General features: G+C 45.5%; 1 long non-coding RNA gene and 1 pseudogene across 1 annotated transcript; both read left to right on the forward strand.

Annotated features, from left to right (window-relative positions):
• LOC104858151 overlaps positions 1-740 on the forward strand; it is a 1,036-nt pseudogene extending 296 nt beyond the window's left edge.
• Positions 741-15,549: 14,809 nt separating this feature from the next.
• On the forward strand, positions 15,550-21,139 carry LOC104858099. The gene is made up of 3 exons (XR_779047.1): positions 15,550-15,629; positions 19,550-19,691; positions 20,488-21,139. It is a non-coding gene; the product is annotated as an uncharacterized LOC104858099 (long non-coding RNA).
• Positions 21,140-22,072: the final 933 nt, after the last annotated feature.

Raw genomic sequence — 22,072 nt, forward strand, 5'->3', positions numbered from 1 at the left:
GTTGCTCGGGCTGCAGCGCCCTCAACGCACCAGCGCCCATCAGGACACCTCACAAAGGGGCAAAAGCGCCTTCGATTCTCAGAGTGGACCGCAGGGATCTTCCGAGTCTGGGAAGTTGGAAGGTGAGGACCTTCAGGCCGCTCAGAAGGAGCTGACCCAGAGGAGACAAAAAGTGGACGCTGTACTGGAAAGCCTGAAGAAAACTGAAAAGGAACAGAGCAAAGGAGCAGCAGACGTGCAGAAAGGTGAGTCAGGAGGGCAGCAGACCAGCACCTCCCGAAGGCAGGCGAGACAGAAGTGAAGACGGAGCCTGAGGACGCCGCGGACCGCTCTGCTGAGGAGGCCGAGCTGCTGCATAATGAGCGCAATGAGGACGGGCGCTGACCAGGTGGAGCTGATCGGGACGACGAAGAAGAGGCTGAGGAAGGAGAGGATGACTCTTAAGCGTATAGTGGGGTTTAGCAGTCTTGTCCCATTCTTCCTTCCTAGGCGCCTGTCTGAGAGCAAAATTTGCCCAGATCCCTTCCCCCAGTGTCTTCAGCACGTACTGTTTCTGTCTCTGCCCTCCCCACGGTCATAACACCCTGCGCTAGTCCCACTTTCATCCTTTGACTCTCCTAGTAGCTTTGTTAAGTCTTATCCTGTCATTTTGCTTTTTAGTTTTGATGCCTCTTTATGGCTTAACAATAAAAAGGACGTATGGTTTTTAAAAAATAAAAATAAACAAATAATAAATAAATTCACCGTCACAGATAGCAGGACTCGTATTCGTGTACGTCCTATTTTACTTGATACTGATTCAAAGGAAGAGTAACGATGCTGGGAAGTCAGACAGGCCACAGAGAAGCCAGCAGGTGCTTCCTTCAAGTGAAGAAAAACGTGCAAGTGACTTTGTGAGAGACAGAGGGACCACATTCACATAATTTTGATTACTATAAATTATTATCATTATTTTGTTTTATTGTTGGTTATTGATAGCAATGTCTTCCTTGCCTACTTACAAATTAAACTGAATCCTAGAAATGAATGTATAGGAAAAATCACAGAACGCAAAGGGTCCGTACCCTTCGTGGCTTTCGTCCTCTGGGTATCTCGGAACGCACCCCCACAGATCAGGGGGACCCTGCAATTCTCTCTCCTCGCCAGAGGATCTAAACCACCCTCTTAACTCACATTGCTCAGCTTACACCATTTGGATCTCTAGCCCCTTTCCTTACTTCTCAGTGGGTAACACACAGCACATCAGAATTGTCGCAGCTCTAAGTCCCTGCTGGGCTCCACCTATGACAGTGTGGCAGAGGGCAATGAGACGCCATCCCTGCCTTCAGAGGGCTGCCAGTTTAAAGACGAAAGCAAAGGCCTGAGCAACGACTGAGCCAATAACAGCAGGAACCGAGCATCCTATCAGAAGGGGAAAGTGGGCTGTTCCCCAATATTCAGTGACACGGGTGGGAGGCGGCAAAGGGGAGAAAGTGGCTTTGACACTAGAAACAGCTTCTGCTGAGTCCCACCGGTGAGCAAAGACTTAGCACACCTATAAAGTCCAGGCAGGAAGAAAAAGAGGAAGAGGGGAAAGGTCAGCGGAAAATGAGTGGTGAAGGTTATATGATGTGGATTGAGATTCAGACATTTACCTGCAGGCAGTGAGAATGCAGTAAAGGTCTTAGAAACGAAAGTGCGCTTTAGAAAATATAAGATTTACATTGTAGGAGATGAAAATCACTTAGGCTACTGAGAAGAGAATCCAGGAAAGAGAAAGACCAGAGTAGAGATTCTCACCCCGAGTATCACTGCTCGCTCGTTAGCAGGGGGATAATTCGTTACTGGGGAGGAAGACTGTTCTGTGACCACCGGGATTTTATCAGCATCTCATCCCTGTTTTCACTAATGCCAGTAGTCTTTGCTCAGTTAGCCAACAAAGATCTACGCTGGCAAACTACTGGCCTGGTTGAGAACCACGGGAGTAGAAGAGACTAGGTTTAGAAGCCATAAAGCAGGAGAGAAGAGAAGACACCAGCCTGGACTAGAGGGGAAAAAAGATGAATTTGAGCAAACTGTAAAAGCTCCCTTTATGTTTCTTACAGGTCTATGTATACAACCCTGAGAAGCTGCTGGGGTGACCCACAAGCTCAACTCATGTAAAGAAATGCATTTTACTACTTGCTTCTGCCTCTTGTTCTAAGCAAAACCTACTATTGTGCTTGTCTGTCTCAACCCTACGAAGTTGTATACTTTCATACATATGTATGCATATGTTAAGTTTTTGCAAGCATAATTTAGACTTTTCAAAACAGTGACACAGTAACAAAGAAAAATTGAGACACGCGTGCATTTTGAATATTGATTCCAGTTTCTCACATACTACCCCTGACATTTTTCGTGCTGCTTTGCTTTTATGCATTTGTTTTTTCTGCTTTTCCATGTCTTGCCCAACTTTAAGGAATTTGCAACCAACAGGGCCCGGCCGTAACCCACAGAACACAAACAGTACCCCAGGCCAACCCATCAGAAGGATGCACTCACTCCTAAAGAGAGCTTTCAGAGGCAAAAGGGCAACTTAGATTTTCATACAATTCACTTAGGTAGAAATGGAAACTATATTTACAGAAGAGGAACTATGTGTTAGGAACTCATCACGTATTCAAATATTAAATCTGCACATGAAACAATTATCCCTTCCATTTTTATACATTTGTAAATTATGATACTGTAGAGAAGCTAGTTTGGCTCTGCAGGCACAGAGTCCTGCTTCACCTGCCCAACGCTGCTGTTTTAACACAAGGCAGCCACAGACAACATGTCGACCCCACACTGTGCCGGAAGGATCGCTTATTCAGTCAGCTCCTGAGCAAGGCAGTTACCTGGGGGAAGGGCCCGAGACACAGGTGAACAGTCAGCCATATGAAGGGAAGTTTAAAATAGTAAACTGGGGCATTAGACCAAGAATGAACTTCCTCTGGCACTGTGGTGTGCAGCCTGCTTACTCCTAAAGAGAGCTCCAGCCTCCCGCTACTGAGTTCCTGAGCCCTAAGGAAATGAGAGCACAAAGTAATCCGTCTTCTTTGTAAGATACCGCTTTCCTGTAAACACCACAGGAAAGAACTTGGTTAGGAAGCCTGAGTTCCACCTGCTGGTGCTTTTACCTTCACAGCGCCGGCCGTTACAATGCCCATTAAATGGCAGAGTAATCCTGTGCCCCGCCTCCCTATAAGTGAGTCTGGATTGAGGGCCTTGCCAGGCACCCAACTGGGACCCCTCCTGGAAATCCAGGAGCTGTTCTTCCTCTTCCTGTCTCCAATAAATACTCTCCCAACCGCCTCCTTTTTGTTCATAACTTCGTTCCAGATCTGCAGAACCTCAAGCCTGCTACACACGCCCACAGTGTGGCTATGTTCTCACTAAACTACATGCGCATGCTGGCGTTTCAATGTTGTATCACTCCCATGTGATTCTTCTTATGATTTTTTTTTGACCATTTAAAAATGTAAAAACGCTTTGCAGCTCACATCCAGACAGAAACAGGTAGCGAGCCAAACGTGGCCCAAAGTCGGGGGCCCAGAGGTCCTTAGGAAGCTGGACTTCCAGTGCCACCCTTGGTTTGAATTCCTGCTCTCCTGAAACGTGCTAACTGGGAAAGAGCGTGTCCCTTAGACTAGCATCTCCACGCCTCAGTGCCACGGACAGGGCACCCCAGAAGCAACCTTGAAGAAGGTTTTGAGAAAACCTGCAATAGAAGGGCTTTGATGAACAGAACGAGCACTCGTAGGAGTGAGGTGCACACCTCGGTCTCCACCACCACCTAGAGCCTGGACCACGCACAGACTATAGTGACATCGCCTCCCTCATGAGGACCAAAACTTGCCACAAAATAACACGTCAAGTGCTTTGCCGCTGACACTGGCTGAGGGAACCACAGAACTTCAGGATCTCCAAAAACCCTAGAAATCAATATAAATCACATCTTAATGCAACATGTCAAAACATCAAAATGAATAGTACAAGTCCATAAAGAACAAAAATTAAAGTTTCAATAAAAATAGGATCAGCCACAATGGTGGGCAGATCCATATTGGTACCCGAGGCACAGGGAAAAGTGTCCAACCCTGTACTATACACATATGTTTTCTGTGTTTGTTCTTTTCTTTTTCTATTTTTTTCACAAGTTCTTGCTAAATTGCTAAGCTGCCCACCCTGAATTCAAAGTGGCAATCCTCCTGCCAGGTGTGTTGGCGCACACCTGTAATCCCAGAACTCAGGAGGCCGAGGCAGGAGGATCGCTGTGAGTTCAAGACCAGCCTGGGCTACATAGTGAGTTCCAGGTCAGTCTCAACTACATAGTGAGACCCTGTCTCAAAAAAAAAAGTTGCAATCCTCCTGCCTCAGCCTCCCAGAGTGCTGAGATTATAGGTCTGTGCCGTGACACCCAGCAGCTTTGTGTATTCTTTTATTTGTTTGTTTGTTTTTGGTAGGGGGGATCAAACTTGGGACCTTGTGCTTGCAAGGCAGGTGACTCTTTGTGTATTCTCAATAATTATTATTTTCACAATTTGATTTGGAAAATATTTTCAGAACATCATGATGTGTTCCTTAAGTACATACATTAAAAGTAAACTAAACTACTGATGATTTTGCTTCCATTAGAGTCAGAAAAGCAAATTTTTATAGTAAATTTCATTTGGGCTAAAAATATTTAAACTCAAAATGATGTTGTAAGTGTTGATATACCTACTTTTTCATTTGTCCGTATTTTTTCCAACTTAATGTTCTGGAGAAAAACTAACAGTTTAAAAAAATACATAAAAATGAAAAAAAAACACATTGAAATGTATACAGAAACATACATAGTTTCCTTTTCACCGAAGGCTCCAGTACGACTCCACATGGCCTTGTGACGGGCCCTGTCTTTACTTAAAATGTTGACATTTTGTTCCTTGGGGATTGTGTACTGATTTTGATTTTTCAAACTCTTTATTAAAACATGATCTGTCTTGATTCCACAGGGTTGTGCTGTTCCATCCCCCTGAGCTTCACACCCACAGCAAGGGTCTCTCTGGGCCGTCCCTGGCCTGGCCTGGCAGGGGTGCATGTGACATTTAAGCCACAGGCCTAATAAGTGCCAGCTTTCCTGCTTGTCCTCCAGCCCTACTTTTCCACCATGACTTCAGGTATTTCTTTTTACAACCCCCTCTGGCCTCCTTGGCCCCTCGGGATAACCACATAGCCACATCTTAACAGGTACCACAAAAAAATTTTTTTTCCTGTCATGGCACGTGAAGAAAAACTGCAGCCTTTTATTGAATATCTCTGAGGCACACGTGTTGATAACTACTCTCATAACCAGTTATGGAGGGGAGAGTTAGCAAACCCAAGGAGACTATGGCTGGATAATTTGAAGGGGCTGCTTTTCCTTGACAGTGAATTAATTGATGTTCTAATGGGCAAGTCATCTTGTCATCCGTCGGTATTTATGGAATTCTGACTATGTGCTGGGTTACACGTGAACCAGCACACACACACCCAAATCCCAACTTCTGTCCTCTGAATTTGACCCCTTTATGACATGATTCTACTGTATATTTTTTCTGTGAAAGAGGGAAATCATGTGGCCTATGTCCCCCACTTCATCTTAGCCTCTCCCCACCACCCCACCCTGTATTTTTCTTAGCACAATGCTTCTGGTTAACTTTGAAGATAAGTTGCAATCAACTTCTGAAGTGGGAGAAGAACTCTGATGTGGGAGAGGATATGTATTTGCCTGAGAGCTGCACTTTAATGATTCCGGTTTGTGAGTGACCTAGCTTTCGAGAACCACAAGTACGAGCAGGAGCTGTAATCGGCCCCTCCGATCCTGTCTCACAATAGATCACAGCAGAAGCAGTGCAAAGAATCTAGGACCCTGGCGTGTTTGCCGAGCCTGTGAGCAAGGAGGTGCTGGAGGCCTGAAAAGGGAAATAAACAAGGGTCTGGAGACAGAGCTCCTGGGGCGGGGGTGGGCAGAGGGACTGTGAGTCAAAAGGAAAAATAATCACCAAATAATTTTAAAAGATGCTTCATTTCCTACTGCTGGGGGGAATATTAAAGAATTGCCGAAGCAAAACCCCCCTGAAAAACGGTCGTTTAATTTTTAGAGTTGCTGTCAGAAATTAAGATGAAAGAATGCTCCGAGGTGGATTTAAGACTCTGTCCCATGTTTGCGTTTATTTGGTTATTTATTTGTGTATGTATATTTTCTCTGGGCATCATTTTCTGATATCAGATAGAGACCCATGGGAGTGAAATTTCATCTTTAACCCCACACTTCCTTGATTCCACCAGCTCTGGTTACAACCTAATGTTATTTTAACGGTTTTTCTTTAATTTAACGATATTTAATTTGCATTCACTCAAGTGACATACAATAGATCATGCTATTACCATGATTTATAACAGATGAACTGGCATAAATTCAACATTATAAATTGCGCCTGTAAATGAAACTATTATTTTACAGGAATTACTGTAGCAGAAAGGCTAAGGACCCTCCAGTCAACCTTAGTCAAACCCACTCTTTAGAGTTTTATATTTTATGCCCGCAATAAATGCTTTTGTGAAAGCTCATAACCCACAAAAAAGTCATTCGAAGTACATTAATTACGATAATACTATCCAAAAAGCTTCAAGGGCCTATTTTTGTGACATCATTTTCTGATTTCTTGCTGCCTTAAATTATTCCTTTGATGGCTGTGGAGATTAGCAGTCATACTTTTGTCATTAAATATAAGGCATTTTAAAGCTTAATCCACCTAAGTTCTAATTGATATTGCTTTCAGTTGGCAGATAGCAACCTGATTTATAATTTAAATATGCGGCATTATATGCGTCTCTTCAGTATAATGAAAAAGCAAAGTTTCTCTCATCCTTCTCGGCATGATGTTAACATCAAGGAAAAGTTGCTTTCTTTTTCTTCCTTTTATGCCCTTAGCCTAATTGAAAACTGTTCATTGAATTTCAGTGTGATAGAGGAGTCTTTTTTTATCTCTCGGTTTGTCCATTAGTGATGATAATTGAAGTATCGGCTACACAGCTCAACTGATATTGTTCTTGTTTAAATTCTGAATCTCTCTAAATCTTTCAGCAGACATCAAAAAATATATGCATATATCTCTGCGCGCATGCACACACCTACGTGGCTTAGGGGCTACAACCCACATGCTGCCTCAGCGGAGGGTTTGACTCACTCGCTCTCCACGTGGATAAAACCACACAAAGAAGGAAGCCGGCTAATTTTGCCAGAGAGCATGTTCCATGATAATCTTACTAGCGTGACCATAAGGTTTGTTAATTGCCACATCTGTTTAACAGCTGTCAGAAGCTCCCCACACGCTGCCATCAATATTACAACAGAGCACATTACCAGGAGTTTTATTGTTTTCAACTGTTACTTATTTGTCGTAGACGTTACTACAGCTAATGACATCTATTTATGTTATACCACTAATTATTTGGGGGTTGTTTTTAGAAGCCTTCATTCAATCCGGTTTTGCAGTTTGGATTAGGCCTCTCTCTCTCCAGTCCCCGACCCACTCACCCCCGACTTTGCATCCCTCCCTAACAACCTCTTCATGTTGATGATACTAATTTTTCTTCACCCGTGATCATAAATATCCTAATAGATTTGTAGAATTAAAAAAATTAAGAGGAAGTTTTCAAAATGTCTTCATTCCTTAGTGGCACTAATGAATTCTCCTCCTAAATCCAACCGGAGTCCGTGTTAGCCGTGATAAATGCACAAATACATCACTGTTTAGGCTGTCTTTCTGGGGGCAGAGTTGATCTTGCTGATTTTTTGTAATTACTTCTATATTTCAACCACTTCTTCACCACACTGCATTTTTTAAAACATAGCAAACTGTGACATCTATTAAGCAGAAATCAGAGGCCGAGAAACTGCAGATTAAACAAAATACACATGGCCTGATTTAAGATGAATTGATAGGTGTCACTGATCTCTGTCATATGTAGAATGTGTGAATTCCATGCGATGTATTATTTATCCATAGTTGATGCCTTTTGTTTCATTAATAAACCTATATATCAGAGATATACAGTACTGACAGGCAGTTTGGGACAGTACAAAATGAGATGGTATTTGCCTGCTGTTACTCAATTATTTTCCTCATTTTTTACCTGCATCTTTGCATGAATTATTAAGACCTTCCTGTTTATTTAAGAATCTAATCTTGGTGCATGTGTCCAGCTGATTTCTGTTTTCTCCTCTAATGAAAGGAAAGTAAAGGGAGAATCTCCAGTCGTGGTCTCAAACTTTAGATTTGCAAGGCACAATACAAGTTCTAAAGGTCAATCTGCTTTTGATCCACGTAGCGTAGACATTTGATGAGCCTAGAAATCCATTTTGGTTATGCATCACATCACGCCAACAAATTAAAGTGGAGCTGCTTGGGTAAGTCAAGCTCAATTTGCATGTGCTTACTGAGAAATAGATTAAAGGAGGAAGGAACGAATGTGAGTAACCCTACAGGAAATATCTTATCCAAAATGAAAGAAGTTGACTGGAGATCACTTCTAGGAGTAACAGAGAGTGACCATCATTAACATCACGATGTCTAATACTGCTGATCCCAGTTACCAACCTTCGACATCTGTGGTTATGCATATTCATTTATAATCAAACCCTGCCACTGCCACATACATTTATTTGAAAAGGCTTATTGAGATAGTGGACAGAGATGACCTTATATGTAAAACTTACTTTGCCTTTCCAGATATGCGCAGAAGGCTAACATTTTATTCTCCATTAAAAGTGATTCAGGGATAGCAGTGGGAGGCCACAGCATCAGCTGCAAAGCCAAGGGGCTTCAAGGTCAAGAGCGCCCAGCCTGTTTCCTCATTCACTCTTTAGGAGTCGGGTGAGTCTCCTTCTGAGCTGCTGCCTGAGGGGAATGTTCTCAGCAGTAGAGAAAGGACTGGACTTCCTGGCCGCCAGCTGGGGCTCAGGAAGTTGCTGTACCTGTGAAATTACTGCTGGTGAGGTGTGTGTGCATCCCTGGACATAGTGGTCCCAACTCCTCACACAAGGTCCCGGAGGCCATGTTTGTCCACTGCCTTCTGGCCAAGCACATCTGTGCTGAGACCGGGAGAAAAGCGCCCATTTGAAGCTTCTGCCTCAGCCTGTCTTCTGACACCTCCTGAAAGCTACCACCCACAAAACAGCAAGACCTGGATTTTCGAAGATGACCTCTGCTGGCCTCTCCCAAAGTCCACTTCCCAATAGTGCTACAGATTCTTCCGTGGCTGCTTCCGGGAAGGAGGTCTGCAGAGTCCAGATCTGTCTCCAAGAGAGCTAGCTTCCTCAAGGACTAAGAAAAAGTCATTCCCTGGGACACTAGGCGGTACATAACCATAAGCCAAAGTAGCTGCCTTAACCAGAAAGAACAGTCCTAGAAGAGTCGGGGATTTAGCTCAGTGGTTCTGCCGCCTGCCTCACAAGCGCAAGATCCCAAGTTCAATCCACAGTACCAAAAAAAAAGTCCTAGAATGCAGAACTGTCATCTCACAACATATTGGAGCTGGAGCTACAACCAGCTCGCAGGACCCTAGAGTGAGGCGGGCTCTTCTACGTGGTAGGAAAAGGTTCAGCCCGCATACTGAATTCTAGAGTTAAAGTGAATTCCAGGTCCAAAGATCAGGTGAGCTGTGACTTCAGGCAGGACTGAAAGCTGAGCCCGCACTGGTCTGGGTGTAGAAGCATTACCTCAGTGTACTTTGGAGGAGCTGCAGCCTACTTCGGGGCTACAGAAGATTCAGCCACTGTCGTGGGTTCTGGAGTGACAGTCAGTTACAACACCAAAGGCTGAAATGTGGCCCTGGGGGAGGATGGGTATTCAGCTTGACCCTGACCTGGTGTCAGAATTGTCACCTCCTGATATGCCTGGGGAGGAGCCGCAGCTATTCCATCAGGTGCCTCTGGAGACCGCTAGGGGCTCCTGCCCAGCTGAAGAAAGTTCCACATCTAGAGTAAATCTGGAATTATGACGAGCTCCAGATCAAAATGTGGAAGGGTGACCCTGGGCAAAGCTGAACACTGAGGTTGATCCTGGTTGGTGTTGAAACTCATCTCATAGTGTGTAAGAGGTTAGGCTCACTAGGCGGCTGTGGAAGCTGAAATGTGAGCACCTGCTGAGGTGAAGAAAGTTCTAGCTCCTCAGGAGGGTCTGGAGGAGGAGCAGGGAGAGTTCCACCTGCTCGCGGAGCTCTGTGGGCTGAGACCAGGCCCTCTGCTGATCTGGAAAAGGTTCGCTCTCATTAGGTGACTCTGAATACAGCTGAAGCTTCCCAGGTACTGGAGACGGTCTTACCTTGAGTTAGGACCTCCTGCTATGCCGAAGAAGATTCAGCCACCTCAGAAATCTCTAAGTCCCCAACTGAGCTTTCCTGCTGAGTTGAAGACGTTTGCTCATCCTGCACAGGGTCGGAATTGAGCGGGGGCCTTCTGGTGAGCATGTGAATGCTCAATGTCTTCATTAAGCTCCGGAAGCAGAGTCAGGGCCTGGGTTGCATTGAGTTCCACATCGTTTATTTGTGAGTGCTCAGTGGTAGCATCGTGGTGGGTAGGAGAAGTTCTCATGTCCACTATGTGTTCTGCTTTTTCGAGTTGCTGCACATCTAGAGGTTTCACAGTCACATGGGGCAAGTTGCAATACTGGGCCTGCGGGTGAAACCATGCCTTCAGGATGAGCTGATTGCCCCTGTTGGGCTGGGAAAAGTTCCACCTCTTCAGCATACTCTGAAGTCTCAGCCGGGGCTTCCAGATGGCTTCCAGAAGGTCCGACCATCCCTGGAGATTCAGAAGACTCAGCTGCCCACTCCTGCTGGCTGGAAGAAGGCTCAGCCCCCAAGGAAGGCCTAGATCCTGAGAGGGACCTCCTTTCGAGGTAAAGATTCCATCTCTCTGATAGGCTCTGAAATTAAGTCCTCAGGCTTAACTCTAACACTGGTCAAGTAATAATGGTGCGCATGTGCCCAACCTGGAAGACGAAGTGTTATTTCATGAACTGGTAAAGTTATAGCTATGTTCTCCAGAGGAACTTTGAAGCTGAATTGGTTCCTCCCGCAGGGCTGGAGATTTCCTCTCCTCAGGGGGCTTGGCAGGCTGAGGTGGTGCATCCAGTGAGCTTGCAGAAGATCCGGCTTCCTCAGCAGACTCAGAAGTCTGAGCTGCCTGCTGCTACTCGCTGAGAGCAAGTTCAGCCACCACAGAAGTGTCTACCGCCTGAGCTGGGGTCTCTCACTGAGTTGAACGAAGCAGGTTCCGCCTCTTCAGAGAGCAGTGGAGGCTAAGCTGGGCCTCTTCGTAGAATGAAGGAGGCTCTACCTCCTCTGGAGGCTGGGCTGGGCCTGCTGCTGGTTGGGAGTGCAATGACCCTCCATCCCCTCCTCCGGAGTTACCATGACCTTCATATCCAAAGGCTTGATTGTGACCTTTGGCAAGTGTAAGCAATGAACTTCAAATACACTTGGAGATGGAGCACAGCCCTCCCAAAGCAGGAATAACTGAACTGCACCCTCTCAGGAGCAAGTTCAGGCTGAACTAGGGCCTCCTCCCAGGTTGAAAGGGTTCAACTGCCTCAGGGAGCTATGACAGTTGATCTGGGGCTTCTTACTGAAGGAAAAGAATTGGACTGCAGGGGTATCTGGATTCTGGATTTGGGTCTCCAGCTGGGATTGCTAAAGTTTGACTTGTTGAACGACTCTGGAGGCTCACCTGGGTTCTCTGGGGGTTCCAGCCTAACCTGCTGTGGCCAGCTGCACTTGAATCTACACAATCAGCCTGCGAGGTTTGCTTCTGAGCTTAGGTTTTGCAAATGAACAACTTTAGCAAATCACCAGTTGCTGAGCTAGATCCTTCTCCAGGTTCAGAAGTGAAACTAATCTCTGTGGCTTTTTAACTCTATCCGGAAGAACTTCACAGGACTCACAGTGGTCTGCGGCCAGGTCTAGACCAGCAGGAGTGGAGCAGCACAGCTAGAGCCGGGTTCTGATCCCAGTCCAGCACTGGCATCGCCTCTGGGAGCCTCTCTTGTCCGGAAGATGCAGACGCAGCAGACCTCACAGGGCTCTGAAGGCAGCTGACTCCCACTCCAAGAATGGAAACCGTCTCAGTCCCCACTGGGTCCATGCCAACACCTGGGAGGAAGCAGCGGACTCTTCCCCGAGTCTCCTAGTGGAGTGAGGGCATGGGGTGACAGGCGTGGGAGGTCAAATGTGGGCTTAGTCCCCATGGGGGCACGAGGTCCCCTAGACCAGATGTCAGGTCCACACCAGAAGTTGAGCCACCAAGACTGCTAGCCACAACTGTTGTCTTGTGAGGGTCACGGAGCCCAGAGGGGCCACAGGATCCTGACAGGTGGAGGTTAGTGATCTACTGGGGGGGGCAGCAGGGCACACCCAGGAGCCCAGCCTTTCTAGCAGCCACTTGCAAAGGGCCTCCACAAACGTACATGCTCCACCCGGTCCCACCCTTTATTTATGACAAACTAGTTTATGAAACCCGTGTTAGGACCCCCAGATGGGCTTGGTGAAGCGTGGCTGAGGCTTTTCCCACGGTGACCAGGCCCAGCCCCCTTCCCCCAGCAGAAGTGACAGCGGGCTCCCCCAGCAGGGGTCAGGGTGGTCCTGCCAACAGCCTGTGGAGTGCGCAGGGCAGCGCTTCCCAAGGAAGTCGAGGGGCTGGGCCTCCAGATCCTCAGAAGTGCTTGTCCATCTCCTGCAGGCTCAAGTCTCGCCTCTTGCCAGCCGAAGTCCCATAGATGCCTTCCTTCCCTTGGCCTCCTGGAGGAGCAGCTGAACCTGCAAAGTGAAGGCCAGTAAAGGCGGCAGGCAGGACAATACACATAATTTTGTGTGTGTGTTGACCTTCTGCACTGTTTATCTTCAGATCTTTAGTTGTGATTTTTCAAGAGGCTTCATTAAAAAATAAGTTAAACTTTTCATTCCCATGAAATGGAAAGCCATGCCGTGGCTCCCATTTGGTAATTTTGTTTTTTGCAGACTGTTGGCTCTTTCCCAAAGATCTGCTCTAGACAATTCTTTCTGTTCACTCACATCCCGGTCTCCCAGCTTCTACACCACAAGAGACAGAGAACAAACACATCGGCAGCAGGAAGCTGGGACCTAACAGCCCTTCCAGAGCTGCTGTTATTGCACACTTGGGAGCTGACCTTAGCGGTAGACTTCTGACCTTGTGGGATTCACAAGAGCAAAAGGCTTAAAGAAAGTAGTGGAGAACTACCCGGTCAAGGTGTTCCACCAGGCTGGAGCAGGGGCGAAAAGAGAGGTGGGTGGGTGTGGACGCGTCGACAATGAATGGGAGAAGAGGGAGAGAGCAGTGTGGAGAAGCGGATAAAAATGATCAGGCAGTGATACGTATATTACCGGTGCCCCAAGGTGGACGTAATCATGATGCATTGCAAGCATATACTCCTAAAAATTAATGGGAAGAATATTAAAGGACTTTCAGTGAAAAGTGGCAGCATGAGTGACCTGTTCATAGCTTCTCCATCTGAAGACCCCATTGAATGTCAGTAAAGGAATTACAGAGGTATAAACTCATGAGAACAACGAACACAGGGGAACAGATGATAAGAAAAACGCCAGTTAATTTTGGGAGATGGAAAGTGGGTGCATACGTAGAGTGATTGAGGGTTGAGAATTCTCCCATCCAACAACCACTCAGTGGAGGTGGGAGGCAACAGGAAGCCAATTTATGGTCCAGGAAATGGAGAGCGTCCTGACCAGCTGCTTCCTCTATGGTCAGGTATGCAGAAAAGGAATGAAACCAGAGGGAATCTAAGGATTTCCTCCCTAACCTCCTCCTGCAGCAAGGGGAGGTGAAAGCCTAGAACTGGAGGACATGGAGCTCCAAGGAGGCGAGAGAGGGAGGTTCTTTCTGACATTAGCAGGTACGAGGAAAGTCAGAACATCCGTTCGGTTCTTGGTCCTGGATACCTGGTTTATGTTTGCTCCTTTCCCAATAGGAAAGTCACTATCTCCAGTATGAAAAAACAATAAATAACTGGCCTGCCCTAGAGAAAAAAAGAACTCATGATACTGACACACTGGGGCCCCTTGATGAAACAGGGAAGTCATCAGGTAGGACCCCATTCAGAGGCCCATCATTGGGCCACAGGAACAAGCCCAGGCGTTAAGTACATGTCTGCTTTTCACTTCCTCATTTCAAAATACGAATAGACAAATATTTGATTTAAACCTCAAAAAATAAATTCAGAAATGAAAACACACAAAGGGGAAAATAATTTTGTAGAAATAAAGCCTGAACAGCATACAAGTAAAACATTAGCTGGACTTGGTGGTGCATGCCTTGGAAGGCTGAGGCAGGAGGATCACCGTGAGCTTGAGCCCAGCCTGAACTACCTAGCATGATCCTATCTCAAAAAACCAAAAAAAGTAAAAAATACTAAAATAAAGCATGTATAAGTAAAATGCATACAAAAAACATTCAAAGAGGAATAAATAGCTTTGGGGTATTAAAAGATACAACTGAGAGTTCAAATGATAGTTTGGAAGATTATAGAGAGAACCCATCCTCATCCAGAAAGTAGAATAAAGAAGGATAATGCATGAGACATATTAAGAGGAAAAGTAAAGATAAAATATCTAAAAAATAGGAGTTTTAGAAAGCAATACAATTTTTAAAAGAAAAAATTATTCAAGAAAACTTTCCAAAACCAAAGAAAATCAGCTTCATGAACCACGTTTCCCAGCTCAGTATGTGAGAAAAGTTCCATACCAAGTTCTATCATAATTTCAAGTCCCAAAGGCTTTTCAAAGAAAGATTTTAAGGGTATTATAAGGGCATCATCACACATCACAACAGCTACACTAGAAACTGGAAGATAAAAAATGCATTTCTTCAAAATGCTAATGTAAAGTGTGTCTTTCCAACCAAGAATTCCATAGCCAGCTAAATTATGTCTCAACTGTGAAAGATAGAATAAATATATTGTCAAATTCGCAACTTCTCAAAAATTTAAACTTTCAGATTCCCTTTCTCCGGAAAACGTTTAAAAACAGAGAGTTTTCCCCATCTGGATGTGAAGGCAACACAGAGAGAAAGAGAGAGGGTAATGTGAGTAAAAATGTTGAATTCTGATACCATCATCTGAGCCCTAAACTCATTACTTGGAGATGTGTGAGGATATTACCTGCCCTGGTCCCTTTGGTTCACCCAGAAAAACACAAATTCTATAATTTATCTCCCATTCTGCCTCTCCCATGAAGTTCTCTTGAATTATGACAACCAACATTAATATCCCTTTTATATGGCTTGGATCTTAAAGCCATGGGTCAAAGGCTTGTTCTACAGCTGACAGGACTATTAGGAGGCAGCAGAACCTTTAAGAGGTGGGACATAGTGGACGGAAGTTAGGTCATAGGGGGTGGGGCATAGTGGGAGGAAGTTAGGTCATAGGGGGTGGGGCACAGTGGATGGAAGTTAGGTCACAGGGGTGGGGCATAGTGGAAGCAAGTTAAGTCACTGGAGTCACACCTTTGAAAGAGACCCTGGGACCCTGGCTCCTTCTTCTACCTCTTTGTTTCCTGGCTGCCATGAGGTAAAAAAATTTCCTCTATCACACATTCCCTGCCATGATGTATGGCCTCACCACAGGCTCAAAGGCAAAAGGGCCAATTACTGTGACTGAAAACTCAGCAACTGTAAGCCAAAATAAAAGTTTCTCCTTGTAAGCTGCTTATCTCAGGTATTTTGTCACAGCAATAGAAAGCTAATACACCCTCTTGCCTATCAACAAATTGTTTCTGTGTATAGTATTTCTAAAGTCTTAGTGCTTTACAATATAGATTTTAAGTTTCTCTAGTATGTAAAGCCCGCCCTTCCCAATCGGTTAAAGCTGCTCTCAGAACAAGAGTTCTCCTAGTTTCACCTGGATTCATCTCTCCTGCAAGCCCATGTAGTTTCCCTTCTACCTTTTTCCTTCTCCACCTCTGTCACCTAGATTCCCACTGCTCTCCTTCAGTTCCCTTCCTCTACAGTCAGTCAAGGGCTACAGCCACACAAGGGCTGCAGAGAGCATTCTCTAGTGCTAATGTGACTGTGACCCTTTGTCTTGCTTCAAGCACTTTAATTGCTTTCTCAGTGCCAGCAGGATAAAATCCAACTTCCAAAACAAATCGTGCAAGATCCAGCCCCAGGCTACCTCCCACCTACATCCACCTGCAGGATTCAAGTCATTTCATACACCCATAGCTTTGCAAATGCTGCATCTCAACCTGACCTGTCCCACCCCACCTACACCCATCCAGCTGACAAGTTTCCTCCCACTGTTTTAGGTCTCACACAGATTAGGTCTCCCTGGGTTCACCACTCTCTCAGCCCCCCACCCCCACCCCATTTCCATTGTCTTCTTCCTCTTTGTTCCACCTTTCCTCCATCATGGCATCAACTTCGTGCTCTACAACCTCTTGTTGCATTAACATCTAATTTCTTTTCTTTCCACACTTGAGGCTCAGTCATTTGTGTCCCAAGATTGACATTGGGGTCTGCCCTTAGTAGGTAATGGGTATTTGGTGAAGAATTGATAAGTTCTGTTTTAGGATCTACTTCCTAGCACACTTGGGGCAAGAGACAAGAGCTATTTAGCAAAATAAATTGAAGCGTCCACAATATCCTGTGGGAGGTTTCTACTGGTTCAGTCTGCCCCACGTCCATTCTCCATGATTTTGGTACTGGTACTAGAATGAGGATTTTCTTTGAGAAAACAATCTCTCCTTTGGTCCCAGCCAGTCATGTAACGGAGCCAGCTCTTCGTAGCTCATAAGAACCCATTGCTAAATTATGAGGAACTTTCTGAGCCTCTTGACGTTATGCAGGCAGCTTGAAATCAACCATGGTGGGAATATTTGCTCATGAAAACTGGCAAATACTAAAAGGTTCCAAATCTCCCACCCCCAGAGCCAGTTGTGAAATATTTCGCAGCAGCTCACCCATGATGTCACCCCATGTGGTCTGACACCCATAGCCTCCCCCTAACACGGACAATTAGCTTAAGGCTGGCCACTCAGTATAGTCCAAGCTTCCCCAAGCCACAATGACAGGTTAGTAAAAAGGCACATTGTTACTGTGGACCAGCGACAGTCCCTCCCGGGACTAATTCAGAAACTTCTGAAGAAGGGGGTTCCTTGCACTGTCCCGACAGATAGCAAGTAATCCCAGAACTTCTGAGGTTGTTAGGTGGAGAAAACCCTTCAGAAAATGAAACAATGTGGAGGACAGTGAAGGAAAGAAAGAAGCAAAACTAAGTCTTCAGTTCATTACCTGAGCCCTGAATCCAGCAGTGAGTCAGGCTGGCTCTCACTTCTAGACCATTCCAGTTTTCTGAGTCAATAGAACATGTTTCTTACATATATGCCCATCTGTGTTGGGTTTTTTGGCACTGGGAAACTTGAAGGGACAGATTCTGCATGTCATAGTTTATGAGTATTTCCCGAGTTTCCTAGAGTGTGGGCGATTCCTGTTTGGGTGTGACCTTGCTCAGATCAACGGTCCTCCCCTGAAACTACCCCTAACCACACACCACTTCGCCCATAGCTGTCTGTACTCTGGGACTTACCCACCCTGGCCACAGATGACTCTCTTACTGTGCTGTTTGCAAATTACCCTGGGATTTAGTGGCGTTATAGGAAGCCACCATATGGACAGCACTTGAGACAGAAAGGCTACAACCCTTGCTACATCCCTAGTTCCCCAGGGGCCACTTTTCCCACTGCTGTTTATTTGATTTTATAAAAAACCCCAATAAAATATTTTACTAAGCTCTTCAGATCTACTTTCTGTTCACTCTGCATAACTCTTCCTTTCTCTAAGCATAACACATGAGCTGGTGGGATGTGAGACCATCTTAGGTAATATAAAGATGTTTCTGTTCTAATAATTAAGTATACATTTTAATACACCCTCCGGAAAACATATAATTAGCAAATCTAAAGGGACTTTTTGAATATCATTACTTCGGATGAAACTGAAACAGTTTTGTTTAACCTGTTAACTTCGAGAAAACATTCCATGAAGATGTCCATCAAGCTTCTTGGTTGCAGCAACAGAACCCAACTCTGGCTAACTGAGCGGAAATACAACTTAATGCCTAGAAATCAGGAAGTCCCCAAACTGGAAGGAAACTCCAAAGAACAAGGCTAGAACAATGGACAGAGACCAAGAGAAGCCACTCGGACGTCACTTCCAAAGGACAGGAGCGACCACCCACAGATACAATGACCCCTTTCTGCCACCGGGCTCATTACATGGACTCAGTGCCGCTGCCACAGAGAACTTGTGTGCATGGGTGTGTGTGTGTGTGTGTGTGTGTGTGTGTGTGTACTTGGGATTGAACACTCAGGGCTTTTATACTCAGCTACATCTGCAACCCTTTTAAATTTTTTGTTACTTTACTAAAGGGTCTCACATTAAGTTGCTAAATTGCATTCCTCCTGCCTCAGCATCCAACAGTGCTGGGATTACAAGCACGCATCACATATCTGGCTCACAAATCCCTCCTGAATGTAGTACCTCTGTGTTCCTCATGGTGCAAGGGCAGGGTAGGACGGGGTGCGGGGACCAAGACAAGATGCCATATCTATTCTTCAGAAAATGGAGAAAGGCTTCTCTGATCCCTGGCTGCCCCTGGGGAGTTTTACACATGCTACTACCTGTTCTGACCCCTTAAGTCCAGACTGCATCAGTCTGGAGAACAAGGAGCCTGAGCCCCGGGATCTCTTCTAGCTCCCCAGGAGATGCCACCGTGCAGCCAGCCCTGAGAATCACTGGACTAGATTTGCAGATTCCATGGTGGACAGTTTTGCTCAGAGCAGGAAAGTTGGCCTTATCAGAAACCCTTTTCTGCCTTCTGCATTGATTTCCTTGCTCTCTTTCTTATATGTCTACTGCTAATGCTGTTTTCAGCTCTTTCAATTACGCGATTTCCTTATCTTCATACTACTGAGAATACCTTATAGGATTCCTTCAGCAACAACTAAATTTATCTGCCTGTCATTTCGCTTTCATTATCCATGATGGCAATCTCGCACATAGCTTATGAGAACATATCAAGCAATTGGTTGTAAACAAACAAACAAAAAAGCAGGCCGTCAACATTCGTACCCAGGTTTGCAGGGTGCTTGTTGCTCTGGTGGTTTGTGCTTGATGCCCTTCCGTTCGGGTGCTCACTCTGGCCCACAAAGGCGTTTTTCCTGAATCTGCTCGTGTGTGTCTTTATCTCCTGTTTCCTCCTTATCACAATAGCGGTGTGCTGGCTTCTGGAGCGTGAGGCTGTGGCCCAAGTTTTGCTCTAATGAAAGCAGTGATTCTAAGAGCTTGCTAAAGGAATGGCACTGTGTGGTAATTGTCAAAAATTCTTCATTTTGAATGTGAATAGGCATCTGCTCATGGTGGTTGACAGTTGACAGCTTTTAGACGGAGGATGTAAAAATAACAAGAATTTGAACAACCTCTCGGTTTCAGATGAGCTTCCCAGTAAAGGAGGCCTGGATGCATGGATTTCCTGACAATATCGACTCAATACCTTTCCTGTTGTTGCAGTGAGAAAGGATACATAACATGAGGTCTACCCTACAACTTCTAACTGCACACTACGGGATAAACTGTAAGCACAGTGCTGTACAAAAGACTGCTAGAACTTTCCATCTTCCTTCACTGAACTTCCATACCTGTTGGACAGCTGCTCTCCACCTCCCTTTCCCCAGCCTCTACTCTTCTCCCTGCTTCTGTGCATTTGCCTATTTTAATAGAATCATGCAGTATTTATCATTCTGCATGTCTGGCTTGTTTCATCTACCAGAATAATCTCAAGTTTCCACCATGTTGTTGTGTATGACTGCAAGTCCTTCTTTTTAAGCCTGATGAATATTCCACTGTATGCATCTTCCATTTCTTTTTTGGGGGGTACCGGGGATCGAACTCGGGACCTTGCACTTGCAAGGCAGGCAGTGGAACCATGGAGCTAAATCCCCAGCCTCTTGCATGTTTTATTTATCCATTCAGTAAACACTTGGGTTGTTTCCACAGCTTAGACGTTGGAAATGATGCTACTATGAACATCACAGTGCAATATTCCTTCGGGATTCTGATTTCAGTTTCTTTGGCTAAATAATCAAAGGTGGAATTGCTGGATCGTATGATTGATAGTTCTATTTTTTAGGAAACTCCACGCTGTTTTCCATAGGAGTTGTATCATTTTACATTCCTACCAAAGGTGACAAGGGCTCTAATTCCTCCAAGGTCACATACTTGTTATTTTTCATTTGGGTTTTTGTAATGACCTCCTATCAGGTGTAAGGGTTTGGTTTGCACTTCTCTGACAATTAGCAGTGCCATTTGAACCACAGCAGTGACTCCCACTTGGCTACCTGTGTGTGACACTCATGTGTTTCTACTTCCAGAGAAACACACCTACAGAGTCAAAGCCTCAGCAGTTCCTCCAACCCAGACACTCTCCACCTTGGGCCCTGCTGGAGTTTGAGCCAAGGAAGTTTTTGCAGTAGGTATTGACCTGGCATTGAAGAATATTTAGCAACATCCCAGCATCTACCTACCGGATGCCGGTAGCACACACACCAGTTGTGACAACCACAACTGTCTCTAGACACCGCTGAACACTTGGAGAGTTCCCGTGCCTGGTCCACCCGGTCCCCCTTTCCCCAGCCCCCACTCAGACCAATCAGCATCTTCGGAACTAGAACCCGTGCACCTGCACTGTGGACACCGCTCAGGGACCTCATGGGGCAGCCACAGCTGAGAGCCTCTGTCCTGAAACCACAGCCTAAAACTGTGATAGAGCTTCTTAAGGTGTTTCTCAAATATTTGGGTGCTGGCCCCTCCACTTAGCGGCGTGAGCAACCGCAACAGCAACATAGAAATGATGTTGGTGGTTACATCAAGGACAGTCCGTGGAGTTTGCAGCCCGGGGTGGTCACGAGAAGGTGAGGGAGATGAACTACGTTGCATGTGGAAAATCACCTAGAAAGGCCTCCAAAAGGAACAAGCAAAAATGAGTGTTTTACCTGTAAAAGGGACATGAGCAAAATTAATGGGTGGGGGAACTTGAGAAGTGTGCCGGGGAGGGCGTCCCAAATCATCTGGAAGCCTGGGCAGACACCTTGGGAATGTTTTTTTTTTTTTTTTAAGTCCATGGTACATTTTTAAACATAAGGAGTTACAACAGTTGTGTTATACTTTTAGCATTTGCTTTTTTAAAAAATAAATATGTATTACAATTTGTGTACCATAAAATTCACCCTAAGTATATAATATAGAGGGGTTTTTGTGTATTTGTAGAGTTGTGCAACCATCCCTACTATCTTCAAAATGCTTTTATCACCCCCAAAAAGCCCATGTACTGATCCATGCTCACCTCCCCCCATCCCCATAACTCCCACCCTGACAACTGCCGGCCGATTTAGTGTCCCTATGGATTTGGCTCTTCAGAACATGCCATAGGAACAGAAGCCATGCTGTGTGTGTGTGTGTGTGTGTGTGTGCCGAGAGCATCCTGGAAATACCCGATTCAGCCCAAACTCTGATACTGTGGAGCTATTGAGCCAGTACCAGAACCTGCCCTCTCACAGGGCTTTTCGTGCAGAAAAGATAAACCCTTGATGTCTAAGTCACTGGCATCTGGTTTTTGTTACTTGAAGCATGGAGTATCTCTGAGGCAGAAAGTTCGACGAGCTCCGTGTACTAACTCAAGCATTTCTGCGCGTTGTTCTCACATCCAGTAACCGAGACCCTGGTGAACCCACATGCAGGACACAGCGCAGGTCTTCCCTCGGTCAAGGTGTCTTTCTTTCAGGTGTGCTGTCTTCCACAGCCTTCCCCACCGCCCTGACACCTGTTGCCACAAAGCACTCGCCTGAGGTCAGATCCGTGGGTCCTGATCTTGAACTGTCAGCCTCCAAAATTTTGAACTGAATAATCTCCATGATCTCCTTCTCTATAAAGTGCTCAGCCGGGGCTATTTTGGTACAG

This window comes from Fukomys damarensis, unplaced genomic scaffold (genome assembly GCF_012274545.1).
Source record: "Fukomys damarensis isolate Sample0158 unplaced genomic scaffold, DMR_v1.0_HiC HiC_scaffold_22, whole genome shotgun sequence".
NCBI classification, from domain to species: domain Eukaryota; kingdom Metazoa; phylum Chordata; class Mammalia; order Rodentia; family Bathyergidae; genus Fukomys; species Fukomys damarensis.